The sequence below is a fragment of the Dama dama genome, chromosome 7 (assembly GCF_033118175.1).
Source record: "Dama dama isolate Ldn47 chromosome 7, ASM3311817v1, whole genome shotgun sequence".
NCBI classification, from domain to species: Eukaryota; Metazoa; Chordata; class Mammalia; order Artiodactyla; family Cervidae; genus Dama; species Dama dama.
Window position 1 is genome coordinate 4,455,053 of NC_083687.1, and position 18,325 is coordinate 4,473,377.

An 18,325-nucleotide genomic window follows, 5' to 3' on the forward strand; every position below is an offset into this window, starting at 1 on the left:
ACTGTGGACTATAGCATGCCAGGCTCCTCTGTCCTACAATATCTCCCAGAGTTTGTTCAAGTGCATGGCCACTGAGCCGGTGATGCTATCTAACCATCTGATCCTCTGCTATCCCCTTCTCCTTTTGCCTTCAATCTTTCTCAGCCCCAGGATCTTTTCCAATGAGTCAGTTCTTTGCATCAGATGGCCAAAGTAATAGAGCTTCAACTTCAACATCAGTCTTTCCAATGAATATTCAAGATTTATTTCCTTTAGGATTTAGGATTGGCTAGTTTGATGTCCTTGCAGTCCAAGAGACTCTCAAGAGTCTTCTTCAGAACCAAATTCAAAAACATCATTCTTCAGCTCTCAGTCTTCTTTATGGTCCAACTGTCACAGCCTTATATGACTACTGGACAAACCATGGCTTTGATTATATGGACTTTTGTCAGCAAAGTGATGTCTCTGCTTATTAACATACTGTCTAGGTTTGTCATAACTTTCCTTCCAAGGAGCAAACATCTTTTCATTTCATGATTACAGTCACTATCCACAGTAATTTTGGATCCCAAGAAAATAATATCTATCACTGCTTCCACTTTTCTCCCAATTATTTGCCATGACATGATGGAACCAGATGCCGTGACCTTAACTTTTGGAACTTTAAGTTTCAAGCCAGTTTCTTCCCTTTTCTCTTTCACCTTCATCAAATGGCTCTTTAGATCCTTTTCACTTTCTGCCATTAGAGTGGTATCATCTGAATGCTTGAGGTTATTGATATTTCTCTGGGAAATCTTGGTTCCAGTTTGTGATTCACCCAGCTTGGCAGTTTGCATGACATACTTGGTATATAAGCAGGATGACAATATACAGCCTTTGTACTCTTTTCCCAATTTTGAATCAGTTTCATGTCTGGTTCTAACTGCTTCTTCTTAACCTGCATACAGGTTTCTCAGAAGGCAGGTAAGGTGATCTGGTATTCCCATCTTTTCAAGCATTTTCCACAGCTTAGTGTGATCCAAACAGTCAAAGGCTTTAGTGTAGTCAATGAAGCAGAAGTAGATGCTTTTCTGGAACCCCTTTGTTTTCTCCATGATTCAACAAATGTTGGCAATTTAATCTCTTGCTTTTCTGTTCTTTGAAACCCTTGCATTTAGCAGCAAAAACATCAATAATAGATATAACCCACATAAGCAGAACACTCCTTGAAGCCCTCAGTGAGTTTTGAGTGGGAATGTGTCTAGAGATCACAAAGTCTGAGAAATGCTTTTCTCAACTCCTGTGCTGTGCTGGCCTATTATTAAATTAGAATTAAAATCTATTGCAAAAAATAAAAGAGGCATAATCCATTCAAAAAATTAAAAATAATTGTCTTGAAACAAGTGAAAATTGACTTTTTTTTTTAACTGATCATTTCAGCTTTGTAAGCAAAAGATGCAGCATCTGTGATGGCTGCAGCAACAAGAGCTGGGATATTCAGCGCCCAGAGTGAGTTCATCCATCACTGCACCGCACAACTCAGGTTCTTCTCATGGGTTTATAAGGTGCGATGCCATGGAGTTTTCATGGATGAGACAGAAAGCTCTTCTGCAAAAGAGAGAAAATGGATATTCCCCTAAATAAATGCCACAAATTTCAGTCTCTAAATAAATAATAGTACACGCGGCATGTAATAGACCTGAATTTTTCATCCAGTTTGTCTATATGCTGTGATCTCAGCAAGCAGCAATTTTCTTTCACAGAGCTTCAAAACAACGTTATTATAATAAAAGTGGATGACAATGAGACGATGACAGCAGCCTATTTCTTACTGCCTTGGTTAAAAAAAAAAAAAAAAAAAAAAAAGAGTTGTTAACACTTGTTTTGTTATAGCCACATGTTCCAGAAAACAAACTCACTCAGAAGGACAATGCAGATAGTGGAATGCAGTTTATTACACCAGCGGGCCCAAGGCAGAATCTCCTCTTAGCCAAGGACCCCGACCAGCATTTGTGAAAATCTTTTATACCCCATGTGTCCGAACCCACCAACCCAAATTCCTTGAGACTTACGTAAACTGAGGAAGGGTAAATACAATCACAATAACCCCATCATTCATGTGTTATGTGTTCAGACAGTTAATTATCAATAAGCCCGCAATTACATTCCAACCAGTTAATAACTGATAAGCTTGTAGTTACTTTCCGATAGATACTGTCTGGAGGAAGGGGTGATTAGAGTGTGTTTTCTCTCAGGCGATGAGTAACCAGGGTACGATCTTCAAGGTTCTCCTGTCTGGAGGGGGTCTTATCCTTCTGTCGTCGTTTCCATAGGCACTAAACACAGAGTTCAGAGTCCACTGGAGAGGTGGCCGAGCATGATCAGCATGGACAGGCCTAAGGTGGAGTCCAGGCCCTGTGAATTCCTTCTTCAGCTTGTCGTTTTGCTTACTAGTTGTACCTATATTAGTTTATTAGTTCAGTGCATAAAAAGAAACATTTCTTTCTTTCTTTTTTTTTTTTTTTTTTTTTTTTTTTTTGGCACTAGCCAAAAATATTACTGCTATAGAGTTTAGGGGAAAAAAAAAAACTTATTATTTTAAAAAGGGAATGCAACATTGAATGATAGCGTGTTCAGATAAGCTCTCCACGGACAGTAGAGTTCACAGACTGTTTCATGAGGCCCATGAGGTCTTGTTCTGCTGTTTCTCTGCCCCTAACTCCTTCTCCCAGATTCATCTGTCCTCTACTCACAGAATATGTGTTACCTTCCAGTCGTGCGATTCCCACGCAGAGCAGTGCTCTTAGAAGACATAGGGCAGACTTCTCATTAAAGGCCTCACAGTAAGTATATTCGACTTTGGGGCAGAGGCCATATTTACAGCAACTACTCAGCTCTGTCATTGTCCTGTAAAGACAGCCCTGTGGTAATGTGTATGTTTCCACGTTATTATCTCAATTCATCCCCACCTCTTCTTCCCCAGCTGTGTCCACAAGTCTGTTCTCTATGTCTGTGTCTCCACTGCTGGCCTGCAAATAGTTTCATCACCACCATAAAATAGATCACCAATGGGGATCTGCTATATAACACAAGGAGCTCAAACCAGCGCTCTGTGACTACCTAAAGGGGTGGGATGGGGTGGGAGGTGGTGAAAAGGTAATGGGCAGGAAGGCCAGGTGTCTCCAGATGGAGGAAATAGGCTGCAAGGGTCAGACATTTTTCTCTCTCTTAAGCAGCAGGAGAAAACAAATACGATATATATTTTTTTCTTCTCTATACAAATTTAAAAGGAGGTTTCTCTTAAAATACTGTGTTGCCATAATGACACCTGGTTTCACCTGAAGCTAACTATTCTCAAACCTTGAGTTAACCAATGCATTGTTCTTATGGAAATGTTTGTCTTAAGCTATGTTAATGTGCTATGCATTTACCCCAGACTCTGTCTTCAAGTCGTTCAGCCTAAGGGCTCAGAACCTACTTGACAAACCAGTATGTTATACTCAGATATTGTTCCCCTAATCTATGTAAATGAAACTATTTGTATGGTAATCTGCCCTTCGACAAGATTCAAGTCAATCATTTTATGGCCTGGGATGAATCATCTGGTGCCAAGATTATCCCAAAATGCATCTTATGGATGAGGGGCCTGGTGCCATTCTGACTTTTAAGACATTCCTTTCCTTTCATTAACAGACTGCTAGTGACTATATAACTTACAGCTGAAGACTAGCAGGGTGGTACTCCTTCTGCCCCCTTCTGATGCCTGTGTCAGAAGCTTTCTCTGTCTTCTTTATACTTTAATAGAACTTTGTTACACAAAAGCTCTGAGTGATCCAGCCTCATCTCTGGCCCCAGATTAAATTCTTCTCCTCCGGAGGCCAAAAATCCCGGCATCTTTTCGTTCAGCAGCAACCTTCCAGTGGGAGGGAGGTTCAAGAGGGAAGGGACATATGTATACCTATGGCTGATTCATGTTGTTGTATGGCAGAAACCAATGCAATCTTGTAAAGCAATTATCCTCCAATTATAACTTTTAAAAAATACTCCAATAAATGCTCCAATAAGTAACTTTAAAAAATTTAAAAACCAACAATAGCAGCAGTCTTGTGCTCAGTTGCTAAGTTATGTCTGACTCTTAGCAACCCCACGAGCTATAACCCACCAGGGTCCTTTGTCCACTGGATTTCCCAGACAAGAATCCTAGAGCGTGCTGCCATTTCTTTCTCCAAGGGGTCTTCCAGACCCAGGAGTCAAACCCTCATTGAACCTGGATATCCTGAATCTCTGGCTTGACAGGTGAATTCTTTTACCACTGAGCCTCCTCGGAAGCCCCCAAACAGCCACAGGTACCCACAAATTATTGTGTATGGCTGTGTTTCAATAAAATCATATTTACAGAAAGAGGCTGGAGGGGAATATATTTGGCTCATGAGCCATAGTTCAAGGACCCCAGACTTGGACTCTTGTTCCTATTCTGTCCCCATCAGTAAGTTCATGTGTGAAGTAATTAAACCATTGGTGTTTCCACACCAGAATGTACTTATCCCCAGCAGTGACAGCAACAGACAAGTGTTGACATGAATTGATCACTAGAAATTCATTAAACATATTTGAAATTTTGTTGTTCTTTATCACTATTCTTTAAACTCCCTTAATTGTAACTTTTTGATTTTGGTCCAGAAACATGAACATTTCCAGCTCACATTTTCAGGCTGATCTCAATTTTGCTTAGTTTAACCATGCACCAGCATTGACAACCAAAATTAATGGAGATGACTTTGTAAACCAGTCAGGGTTGTAAAGAATTTTTCTCCCAACCTCTATACTTGCTAAAGGTCATATATAGAAAATAGAATTTCCCAAATTCTCAACCCACCGAAAAGTATACCCTGTAGTCAGTGAGTCTCCCACAGTCATAAACACTGTTCTAGTCTTGCCATTTGGAAATTTACTGCATTTCACAGATCAATGGCTCAGTAAAAGCAGTTTTTATTTTTACCTCCTGTATAAACTCGTGTGAAAATCTTTCCATGTCAGAGAGGCAGTAGGAGGTAGACATTAAAACACTTTTTAATTTTACTGTTAGAAAAATATGCTTCAAAACACTAAACTCAAAATGTTGACAGCTGAAGAACCAGTGGGAGGTAGTCTAAAGCAGGTTACCCCGCTGCAATAAATGCTAACACATTAAAACATTATTAATATCAGATTGTTAGAAATCATTAACAGAGCTCCAGCTCTTCTAGCTTACCTAAGTATTTATTTACTTCTTTTCCTATCTCTATCCCTCCTGTTTTTCCCCTTCACCTGCTGTTCTTTTCTACCTCAAACTACAATTCTTACATTATTATCAAGGGTCCTGTTCAAACAAAACCACTCAAGTTTATAAACCATGGGCAGAAATTCAAAGTCCACAGAGGGCTAGAATAGAGGTTTGGTTTTTTAAACTGCTATAGAAATCAGTTTTCTTTTTTTCTCTATTTCTTTTATGTCTTGTCCTGAACTGGTCTCTCTCCAATTTATTCAAGCTTTGGTGGCCAAAAGCTTCCAGATTCCCAGTGTTTCTCTTTTATCACATATAAGCCTATTTTCATGTCTCCCAAGGTCATCAGTAGTTTAGTCCCACCATCATTATCCAGTCATAGGATGTTTTTCCACTTAAATAACGCCAGGCGCCTTAACATCATGGCCTCTAAAGTAATTCCTACCATGTCTTTGCTAGTATTGTGATATTATTCTATCCACCCTCCCGAACCTGGTGGAAATTTCACATCTTGTATTTATTCTTTCTCATATTCTGAAACAAACAAATGGCCAGATATTTCTCCAGTGAAGATGGGTTTATTCAGGATCAGCAGAGAATTACAGTTTGGGTTCTGCAGCTGTGGGGAGCCAAGTGCAAGTCCCCATATGGCAAGGGAGGGAGCTGCTTTTATAGTAGGGAAAGGAAGGTGGGAGGGCTATAATTAAAGATTCCATGGCTTTTCATTGGCTGAGCCCTGGTCAGCAAGGAAAGTAAGTCCTCCTTCTTCCTGATGACCTCTACTGTTATTGCAGGGCTCCAGAACCTCCACTGCTGGATCTATTTAATTGGGGTTTTTGTTTATTAATGTTTTACACTCTCTACCTACTTCTTGATTTCTATCCCTTGTTATCACTCCAGGTGAAAGCCAAAGTTCTCACAAAGACCTACATATAGTGATCTGATTCCCTGTTCTTCCTTGAGCATACTTCTGCCTCAGCAATTTTACATTTGACAGCCCCTCTGCCTGAAATGTATTTTCCCAGTTATCTGCATGGCTGGTTAATTTCCTTCACTTCCTTCAGATTCCCAGACAGTTCATCTTTCACTGGACATTCCACCTAAATTCCCAGTCAAACCCCAGTGTGTCTTGGGCCCCTCTCTTCCTCATTGTCTGTATTTAGCTTTCTTTACTCTTTATTGTGTCTATGTGTTTATCTTGCTGATTGTCTGTTCATGGCACCATGGGCCACGTAAGAGCAGGTTTTTCATCAGCTCTGTTCAATGCTGTATGCTCAGCCCTAGAAGAGCATCTGAGGCAAGGGGCCCCATCGATGTTTGCTGGGTGAAGACATATCATGGGGGTGATTCACTCTCACATCCCATCTTGTGTGCCTGGCCCTGTATTTCCCTAAGTGATGCTAGTCTGTCCCATTTAGATTGTCAAGACTTGAGGTCATGGTCTAGGTTTCACCTTTTTATATTCCCATAACATCTAGAAAGGTGCTGGTAATATGGAAAAATTATATGTATATACACACATACACACACACAAACACACACAGGTATATTGAGTTTTAAGCTTTTGTAAGTGAAAAAAAGAACGTAAATTTTCCAAAAGTAGAGCAAGTTCATTGTTTGGCTGTGAGATGTTCTGGGAAATATATTTCTGGTTGGAAAGAAGATTCTAAGAACCCATTTCAATTTATTACTGTCTCTCCTCAATAATGGTCTATCCCTATTTAAATGCTGAGTTGGGACACTGTAAAGTGCAAAGAAGACAAAGATAAAGAAGGTCAAGAGAAAACTGAGAAATGGCTGAGGGGAGCTTTGAAAATTCTTTAACAAAATTTCTGTCAATATCCCATCAAGAGTGAATATAATGGAAAAACAAGTGTCGGCATCTGTCTCCTTGGGCTTCCCAGGCAGTGCCAGCTGTAAACAACCAGCCTGCCAAGGCAGGAGACAGAAGACCCCTGGGTCTGGAAGACCCCGTGGGGTAGAGGGTGACCGTCCACTTCAATATTCTTGCCTGGAGAATGCCGTGGACAGAGGAGCCTGGCAGGCAACCATCCATACTATCACAAAGCGTGAAGTGACTTAGCACGCATGCATCTATCTCCTCAATCTTGACCTGTTGTGAAGATACTGCAACTCCTGCGGTTGAGTTGAGTCAGAAAATTGGACAATGTTGCCCCTAGGTGGGTTTCCCTGGTGGCTCAGCTGGTAAGGAGTCTGCCTGCAGTGCAGGACACCTGGGTTCGATCCCTGGGTTGGGAAGATGCCCTGCAGAAGGGAGAGGCTGCCCACTGCAGTATTCTGGCCTGGAGAATTCCAGGACTGTGTGGTCGTACTGTGAGGGAGAGACGAGTGGCAGCAGGGTGTTTGGTGGTACCTGGGTTCCTAGCTCAGCCTGTGGAGGATGCGGCTGCTGTCACCGCTGTTGAGATCCTTTCCCCACCAGCCTTGGAGCTCCGAGCACTACCTGGGCCACCACTGATAATAATTGATTTTGGTCCAGAAACATGAACATTTCCAGCTCACATTTTCAGGCTGATCTCAATTTTGCTTAGTTTAACCATGCACCAGCATTGACAACCAAAATTAATGGAGATGACTTTGTAAACCAGTCAGGGTTTACACTAATAATTTCCACTAATAATATCACAATACTAGCAAAGACTACCCTCTACCACTGAGGAAATGGGTCTTAGTTTTATTTTTGAGTGGGATCTTGCTTTATTCTGAATTTTAATTTATGTTACTTAGCACAGAACTTTGAGAAATTGGTGTGACATAGCCCTTCAACACTTAGGGTAAACTATTTCTTTACAAAATAATGCATGCTCTTAATGTTTAAAATGCAATGTTATTTTCAAAACACTCATTAATGCATGACTTTCAGAAGCAGTTTGTTTCTTCTCCAAGGTTCCTTGCATTATGCCAGATAAATAATAGGCCAGCCGTTAATACTTGCGGGCTGATTGAGTTCATCTAGTTTGCAGAGTGAGGTGTGTCTCGTGTCTTCTTTTGCATCAAGTGCACTGTGAGAACAAAAATGCCCCAGGGAGTGGAACAGGCAATTGAGTGGGTGCTAACTGCGTGTGTCAAGTTCTCGATGATTCATAATGTCTGACCTCGGGAAAGCCACTCTTATCAATGCCTCAGTTTCCTATCTGTCAAATGGGGGTAATAGTACTGATCTAATTCACAGGGGTGTTGTGAGGCACTGTGAATCATAGTCAGCAGAATACATTTAGAGTCCTTGGTGGAGGCTACTTTGAGCTGAAGTCTAGGCCTGCCATTGGCTTTTGTCCTCACTAAGCTGTACCAAGCTTAGAAGCACTTATTGACCTCAGCAAATTCTTTGGCCCCACCGCTGGTCAAAGCTGCTCGTTCAGATGTTGACAGTGTTTTCACGACTTTTAGAATCTTAATAGTCCAGACTTACTTCAGACTTACTTAAGTGCATTGCCAGGGGAAGGCACTTAGTATTTTCTATGTCTTTGATCCACAAAGAGAGGCTGTTTGAGATCCAAGATTTCTCTGCAGGTTGGGAGTTGGGGTTTCATTCCCCTTGGGCTTAGAACAGACTGGAACTGTCTCAGGAGCAAAGAACACACAGTGTACTTGATTTATATCATTGTTTATTGCTCCCTGAACTGATCCCAGAAGAGCTGGGTCACTTCACCCGTTTGTAATATCTGTACCCAAGCCTCTGCCTCCTCATAGGAATGAGCTGGCTATCTTCCTCCATCCTCCATCAAAAAAGAGCAACATTAGAAAAAAAAATTTTTTTTTTTCTAGAGATAGGTTTAACCCTCAGAATTGGGTACTGATACTCCTGAAAACTTCATCTAATTCACTGTATTCAGCATCTGCCACTTCTCTCTCAGTGTCCAGAATCTGAACTTGGCTTCAGCAATGTTTCTCTCTGGTTTGGGAAACCTTCGCACACTATTTCTATTTGCCCAGGTGTGGACTCAAGAGCCTTACTCTCCATCTCAGTTTAGGGGCTTGGCCAGATCCTCTTCCCAATAATGTTTGTTCTCCTCTCCTTCTCCTTGGCTGTAGATGTAAAACCCACAAAAAGGCACAGTGTCCCGGCCTCTTGCCACAGTCACATTCCAGTTCTGTGTTTTATGGACTCTGCTCCTCTGCTCACTGCGCTGAAAGCATCAGGAGGTTCTGGGGAGTCCTGGACCAGGGAGAGAGAACAGTCAGACATCCTGCCAAGTAGCCAGGAGGTGATTCGCCCATGACCCACAGGCCTTCCCACCCCTTCCACAGGATGGGAGCTGAGAGGAACCTGAGGCTGGGCTTCTTTCAGCCCTAGGTACCATCCTGAGTAGAAAAACAAATCACACTTTGTTGTCAGAGTTCTGAATGTAAAAATGGGAAATTGAATTCTCTATGGATATTTTTAGTTTGTGGGAGAGTTTTGGTTGTGTTTCTTGGTTTTATTTCAGCCAAATATGTCTACTTTTTATTTATTTTGGGAAAAGTGATATATATTTATATAATCATATATATATATTACATATATACAATATCTAATATATATAATGTTGTTATAATATTTATAAAATATTATATATTATATGTATATATGTATTATATGTATAATATATATAATATTATATGTAATATAATTATAATATATATTATATATAATATATTATTGATTATATTATATCTATATATATTTATATAAACATTCACCTTTTATCTCATTATCTGACTTTTATAAATATTTAAAATTTAAAAATTTTTGTGTTTCACAACTGACATCTGATGCAGATCTCATTCTCTTCCCCCTTCCAACCTTCTCTCTTCTCACTTTTCATACTCTTGTATTGGTTCTAATAAACAGTTGCTTTTCAAAAAAAAGAATGAAAATAACTTCATGCCATATTAAATTAAAATAATCTCTTACCAATTTCAGAACCTATAGATGTAACACTTTAATTGTATGCAAACTTACATTTCATTTGTGTTTCTAATATTTGCTCCACTTGGGAACAGGATTACCTAGTGGAAGCCCTTAAATTGTACACAGTGACCTCAGTATAGCAGTTACAGGAATCTGTGCTTTAAGCATGTACAATAGCTGGTGCAACAATAAATCAACCCCAATTAGAGCAGTAGTGACTACAGAAGTTAGAAATCTGTAGATCCAAACTTAACAAAGCTCACCTGCTGAGAATATTGAATTGTCTACAGTTTAGCTGTTAAGCTCATTTTGTCTTCATCTGCTGCCTGGTGTATGAGAGCCAACCCTCACCTCCTATGCTGAATTAGCTAGAGAGGAAACTGCTGTTTGTCCAAAAGGCCTCCTTGCATAAGGTCTGTGAGAAGGCACTGCTGCTGTGGTGGGATTTGTTTAGGGACAGGGCTCTGAATCTATAAATTATGTATTTGGGCAACAATTAAAATTATGGCACAGAGAAGTAAGATTGGGAACTGTGAAAAAGAAACCCCGAAAAGAAGCTAGAGTGCACGTGGGTAGGTGTGAGTGTGCAAACACACACACACCCCTGTCATTTCTCATCACTTTGAATTGTTTCAATCAGACATTAGTTTTATCTCATCGTCTGACCACCTCAAGGACATTGTTTCCTGTTAGGATTTCTTTCCAATCCCATAACTGAGACTCCATCCCTCTCTATTCCTCTCATACATAAAATGCTTTTGATCACCTTTTTGTCTTCTGCTCTTCTGAAATGTTGGTCACTACAGTTTCAATAATCTTATCCTCCTGCCCTTTCACAGGAAACATCTGGGAAAAATTGTAATCATGACTCAATCTCAGTCCCTTTCTTTATACCTAAAGTGGTTTCCTAAGCTCTGCTGTGTAAAACCAAGTGACCATATAGATCAGAAAAGCAGAATAATGATTTTCACAAAGAGCTGGGACCTCAAATCTCAGTTATTTGTTTTCAGCACCACCTTCTTTCCCCTCAACAACTGTCTCATTTTCAAGCTTATCCTGCCCCACACTCTTATGGTAACTCTTATCTCAACTGGAAAACTGACGCAATTACAGGTGAATATTTCCAACTTCCAGTCACTTTTATTTGTCAACATATTCTTATCCATCCGTATGCTCCTTTTTTCCTCTAGACTGAGCTGAAGAAGATTCCCTCTTTCTACTCAGAGCTGGGCCCCCACTGTCCCTGGGCAGGGAAACTCTGCCTCCACCGAGGTAATCCTTCCCCACATCGAGTATTTCTCCTTCACCCCTGCCCTCCCTGCAGACTCTTCTCCCTCAGCCTTGAGACTCTTTGCTGCTCACCTAAGCATCTCCATCCCATCACAGCAAAGTTTCATAAAGAAATATTACCCACCCACCTCATCCCCACCTTCAGCCTATTTTTCATTCATTCACCCACTGAAATTACCTTATTCTTCCTTCACTTTTCCCTCCATGGGCACTGATTTGGAAGTGAACTTCGCCTTGAGTGGACACGGCAGAAATCTACTCTCTCTTCATCCTGGCTTTATGTCACTGCTGTGCCCTCAGGTTCTCCTTCTCAGTCTCCCTGGTGGGGCCCTCCTGTGCCGACCTCGTCAGACCAGCCTCACCCTCTCTCTCAGCACGTCTTTCCTCAGCTCACTCTTCCTGACATTGCCAGCTGTCCATTCCCTACCTTCATTCTTATCACCTCTTCCATTTCTCCTTCTCAAAGAAAACACTCTTTCTTTCTCTTGGTCTTTCACTGTATAATTACCTTTTCTGTTGTATTGATATTTACTGCAATGCTATATTAAAGATATTTTGTCATTTCATCAAGTAAATTATAACTGCCTAGATGACAGATACCTGATTGTGTTCATATCTGTAGCCTATAACATTTGGATCTTTGGACTAAGTGCTGCTCAATAAATTGAGTTAAATGTAAGTTTCATGTACTCCTTGCCACTTAGCCTACATTTTTTCAAAAGCCAAACCTCAACAGTAATTACATTACACAACATTGATATTCTTAGATACTCTCAAGGAAATTCCCCTGTTATTACCAGGCAGTAAATTTTCCTTCTCACAGAAAGATTTTCTCCTCTACAGTCAGGAATTATCCAGCAAGCCTGTCTTGAAAGGGAAGTTTAATGTCTATAAAATCACTTGCTTAACCATTTTCACTTTTGAAGCCTACCTACCTTTCCTGCAAAGAATTTGGGAAGAAATGTATCACATTTTTCTTTGTATTTCAAAAGAGAGGTAGAGACTGTAGCCCGCCAAGGGCAAGAATACTGGAGTGGAGTGCCATTTCCTTCTAAACACTGCTGATCAATTTTCAGTTTAACTCTTTTTAGCCCTGTGTCTTTAAACAAATTAAATAATGTTTCTAAACTTCATATGCAGCATGGTCACAAAAATAACTACTTTTTGACAAAGAATTTGTTATAATTAAATGAGATGATGCTCCTAGAAGTATTTTGAAAATATAATACACCACTAGGCTATTGATTATTATTTCTATTTTAAAATTTGCTTCTTTTGTATAGTTTTCCCACTTATCCCTCTAAGCCACCCTATTGGATCCAGTTAGCAATTTTTTGCTACTGCAGTGACCAAGGTCACTGATTTAATTTTCCATACATCAGTTCTGACAATGTTTCTCTATACAGGCAGTTCCATGGATGTTAAGCTGCTTTTCTTTAGAGTTGGCTAAATATCACCCTGTGACAGATTTATTTTCAAGAACCATTTTTGTATCTTCCATACTTTTTTTGCATCATCACTGGAAAATACTGTGGGAAACATCCTTGGAAATTTACTAATGACACCTCCCTGACAGATGCAGCTGATGAAAATACCAGTTAGTGACATATCATGGAAACCTGTTGTTTTATCACAATGGCTTGGGAGCCGCAAGTATCATGTTCATATTTAGTCAAGGTGGACAGATTTCACTACTTAGGCCTCAGATTTTTGGATGATTTCTCTAGTGTCTGTAGTCATTGTCCACAGTTCTAATATGGAGTTTATCGCTTTTATTGCTAATGACTTAATAAAAGCTATAGTAATGGCATTCTGTTATTAATTACTGTCATTTACAAAGACAGCAATAGTACCTCTGGGAATCTTCAAAACACATTCAGTGCAACCTGGGAATAGCCAGTAGATTCAAGTATTTAATTTTTGGCAACAATTTAAAGAAATTATCATTCAAGCAAGGTCTTATAAATCCCTCTTATCTTCCACGTACAAAAGGTATTTTCTTCAGCATATGCAGAAACACAATTTAATCAAGTAATCTGTGGATACAGCTATCAGAGCTCTTAATACACACACATACACACACACACACACACACACACACACACACACACACAATGTTGCTTTTCTTTCCATTACATGTACCTAACTGTTGCATAGTCTGAGAAAAAACTAAATCCTCTTTGGCAATTTGAACACAGAGGATGCCATGATATCATGATGGATGGATAACTTGACCCAAAGAGCAAAGAGGTCTGTTTTAGATTGGAAAGTTGTTTTTGTTTAGATAGATGTAGGAATCTTAAATATATACTGTTAAATATCAGAGCTTAGGTGGCAGGATTCATTTCTTTGTTACTCGTTTAATAATACATGTATCCCAAGAAGTTTTATTGAAAAATTAGGTGCTACATCCTGTAGAAATCAGTCATAACTTGTTATGCGCTCTCTTCTTAGATACTCCTACAATATCCCCTACATAGCTCCTCATTTGTATTTTATATGTATTCTCTGTTTATGTGACTATGCCTTTAGATATGAACTTTGTGACTGAAAGGTCTTCTTATTCATCTTCAAAACACTTGCACCTGGTATACCATTTGGCATGCAGGATATATGAAAAAAACAAGAAGTGTTAAATGAATAAATTAATAAATTATAGCCTACCATCTAAAATAAAAGTAATATTATTACTCTTGATTGTCACTCATTTATCTTATTTCCCTATTCATTCCACTTACAGTTCTGAGAATATCACTGCAATATTTTATAAACCTAAAAAAAATACATTTAAATCTTGATCAGAAACTATCATCATACAATCATGATAGGTCAAGACTGATCCCATGGCTTGTGAATCTCTAAGAGCTGGCTCTAGATACGGGGAAAGAAGGAAGAGAGAAAAAAGAAAGACAAGCCCGATTTGTAGCATTTCTGACCTACAATGGCCAATTTCAAACTACCAACATGTCACCAATGTACTATTGGGAAAGAAGGTGAACCCCTGCCTTTTCTTAGTGGTGAATAAACCTTGACTTCACCGGTTGCTTCTATACCCTGTCTTGTTTTACTCACTTCAACCAGTTTTGCTGAATTGCCTTCTTCTACAAGTTTTCAAGAAGGGCTTCCCAGGTGGTGCTAATGGTAAAGAACATGCCTGCCAATGCAGGAGACATAAGATATGCAAATTAAATTCCTGGATCCCCTGGAGGAGGAAATGGCAACCCATTCCAGTATTCTTGCCTGTAGAATCCCCATGGACAGAGGAGCCTGGCTGGCTACAGTACACAGGGTTGTAAAGAGTCTGACACAACTGAAGCAGCTGAGCATGAAAGCACAAATTACCATTCAAAGGCTGAATTCTATGCAGAGAGGTAACAGTTCAACATTAGAGCAGTTGCCTGCCATGTTCCTTAAAAATGCTGTCTTTAAACACAAATAAAGCCAAATCCAAAAGAAAAATAAAAATCCAAAAACTATACCATAATCCCAACTTGATGACATTTTTTATACCCTTGGATGCACACTAGCATTAAAGAATGTAAAAGAAACTAATCTTTATTGAATGTTCATACTGTAATATTATTCATCTCATTTAATCTTTACACTGTGGATTAGAAAGATTAAAAAACTGAGTAATATTCCATGGTGTGTATGTACCATAGCTTCCTTATCCATTTGTCTGCTGATGGGCATCTAGGTTGCTGCATACAACAAAGATGACAAGTCAAACCACACCCCCGCCCAAAAAAATACACAATCTTCAGGATTACCAATAAACCACAAGAAAAATTACCTGTACCTTTTTTTAGGAAGCATATTTTAAAACTCATAAAATTATGCAGTGGATACTTTTGGAGTTTATTTTAATTTGTATTGGGAAAAGCTATATTATAGTTAAAATTTTTATCCTTTTAGGGGGATAAAAGTTTACCATTATCTCTAAAACCAATTCTGTGTTGCTTTTCAACTACTTCCTTCCTCCTTTCTCAATTAAGTTAAGCTTAGTTTGTCTCTGTGGGTAAAGCTCCAGAGCTTTAAACATTTGAGGTGAACCACATGTTTCAATATTTATGTATTTTAGGTATGTTGATTTCTGTCTCACAGTTTTTAGAATCAAATGAGAAAAGACTGCTCAGTAATTCTGTACATATCTTACAGACTGAGGCTTTGAAATAAACCAAAAGTAATGAGAGTTGCTCAATCCATAACCTGGCTGCTGGTGATTTACTGTTTTCTTTTCTTTTTTTTTTTTAACATATGGACTAAATGGAAAAATTCTAAGATATTTTATTAGTGAAATCATGATAATCATTTATACATAGGGAAGAAAAGATATTTCAAGTAAACATTTATCAATGTCTTCACTACCCGTGCTCTCAAAAGTAATTTGAAATGCTTGTTTAAAATCTTGAATTTATGAGGACCTCCCTGGTGGTCAAGTAGTTAAGACCTCACCTTCCCATGTAGGGGGTATGCGTTTGATCACTCAGGGAGCTAAGATTCCACAAACCTCACAGCTAAAAAAACAAAACATAAAACATAAACAATATTGCAAGAAATTTAATAAAGACTTTAAAAGTGGTCTATATCAAGTATCTTAAAAAATAAAAATAAATAAAATATTGAAATATGTAAAACTTTCAATAGTCAAAATACATACTGATAGCAATGCATTTGTAATTTTGTGTCTACAAGTTACCTATGGAGTTCAGTAAACAGTCTAATTTTCTTCTAATACTTCAAACTCAGTATATTTTTAGCAGAAATAGGATAATTCATTGATTTCTGGGTATGCATACCCAGTTGAGAAGTCACACCTCTCTGAAAAAATAGTAAACATACCCAAGTAAATCTTGGGTATGAGGTATCATACTGCATCAAGCTATAGGTAAATTAAAAATAAAACAGTATGATTTTAGTTGGTTTGTACCAGATTACACAAGATAAAAATTGGAAATATCATATTAAAAGAAATAGATAATCAGAATACCCCAAGACCCTTAAGTGCAAGTTTAATAGCCATGCTCATGTTGTAAGATGATGACTTATCAGGGAAAGGTACATATCTGTTTATTGAGGGTCTTTCAGCCCTCTGAGGGTGCCAAGAGTAGTCTGATCCTGTGAGAGGACCCTCAGATGACCAAGATGACACCCTGATCTTAGACTTCCAGGCTCTAGAACTAGAGTAAGAGAAGGGCTTCCCAGGCTGGGAACCCAACAAAGGGAATCCTCACGGAATCTGAACTGGAAGACCAGCAGGATTTGATTATAGGACTTCCACAGGACTGGGGGAAACAGAGACTCCAGTCCTGAAGTGCACAAACAAAATCTTGTGCACACCAAGACCAAGGGGAAAGGCGCAGAGACTCCACAGAAGACTGAACCAAAACTACCTGCTAGTGTTGGAGGGTCTCCTGGTGGAGGTGTGGGATGGCAGGGTCTCATCACAGGGACAGGGGCACTGGGAGCAGCAGTCTGGGAAGGTTCCCCTAGGCGTAAGCCCTCTTGGAGGTCATCATTAACCATAGTTAATGCCCATAGTCGTAATGCCCATAGACACCAGGGCTAGGTCACCTCAGGCCGAACAACTATCAGGCTGGGATCACAACCCCAATAATCAGCAGATAATTGGATTAAAGCTTTACTGAGCAAGGCCCTAACCACCAGAGCAAGACTCAGTTTTTCCCACCACCAGTCCCTACCATGAGAAAGCTTACACAAGCCCCTTAGCCTCCTCCATCAGAGGGCAGACAGAAGAAGAAAGAAGAACCCCAACCCCACCGTGGCTAAAACAAAAACCACATACCAGAAATTTAATCAGGATGAAAAAGCAGAAAGCTCTGTCACAGATGAAGGGACAAGATAAAACCCCAGGAGGAAAAAAAAACTAAAGGAAATGGAGACAGGCAAACTTCCAGAATAAGAATTCAGAATAGTGATAGTGAAGATGATCCAGGATCTTCAGAAAACAATGGAGAAGATACAAGAAATGTTTACCAAAGACCTAGAAGAACCAAAGAACAAACAGAGATGAATAATACATTAGAAAGAATCAGTAGCAGAATAACTGAGGCAGAACATATAAATGACTTGGAGGACAGAAGGGTGGAAATCACTGCTGCAGAATAGAATACAGAAAAAAGAATGGGAAAAAAAAAAAAAAATGAAGACAGCCTGAGAGACTTCTAGGATATTAAATGCACCAACATTCACATTACAGAGGTCCCAAGGAGAAGAGAGAGAGAAAGGACCTGGGACAATATTTTTAGAGATAATAGCTGAAATCTTCCCTAATGAGGGGCTTCCCTGGTGGCCCAGCTGGTAAAGAATCTGCCCACAATGTGGGAGACACAGGTTTGATCTCTGGGTTGGGAAGATCCCCTGGAAAAGGGAACAGCTACCCACTCTAGTATTCTGGCCTGGAGAAGTCCATGAACTGTACAGTCCAGGGGTCGTAAATAGCTGGGCATGACTGAGTGACTTTCACTTTCTTTGCCTAACAAAGGAAAGGAAACAGAAAGCCAAGTCTGGGAAGCACAGAGAATCCCAGGCAGGATAAACCCAAGGAGAAGCACACCAAGACACATAGTAATCAAGCTGACAAAAATTAAAGACAAAGATAAAATATTAAAAGCAGCAAGGGAAAAATGACAAATAACATACATGGGAACCCCCATCAGGTTGTCAGCTGATTTTTCAACAGAGACTCTACACGTCAGAAGGGAATGGCATGATATATTTAAAGTGATGAAATGGAAGAGGCTACAACCAAGAACACTTTACTTAGGAAGACTTTCATTCAGATTTGTTGGAGAAATCCAAAGCTTTCCAGACAAGCAAAAGTTAAGAGAATTCAGCACCACCAAACCAACTTAACAACAAATGCTAAAATACCTTCTCTA

The 18,325-nt window shown here is 39.5% G+C and overlaps 1 pseudogene; it reads right to left on the minus strand.

Moving 5' to 3' along the window:
• The window catches only part of LOC133059987 (EF-hand calcium-binding domain-containing protein 14-like), a 34,571-nt pseudogene extending 17,622 nt beyond the window's left edge, over window positions 1-16,949 (minus strand).
• Between the last annotated feature and the right edge of the window lie 1,376 nt (window positions 16,950-18,325).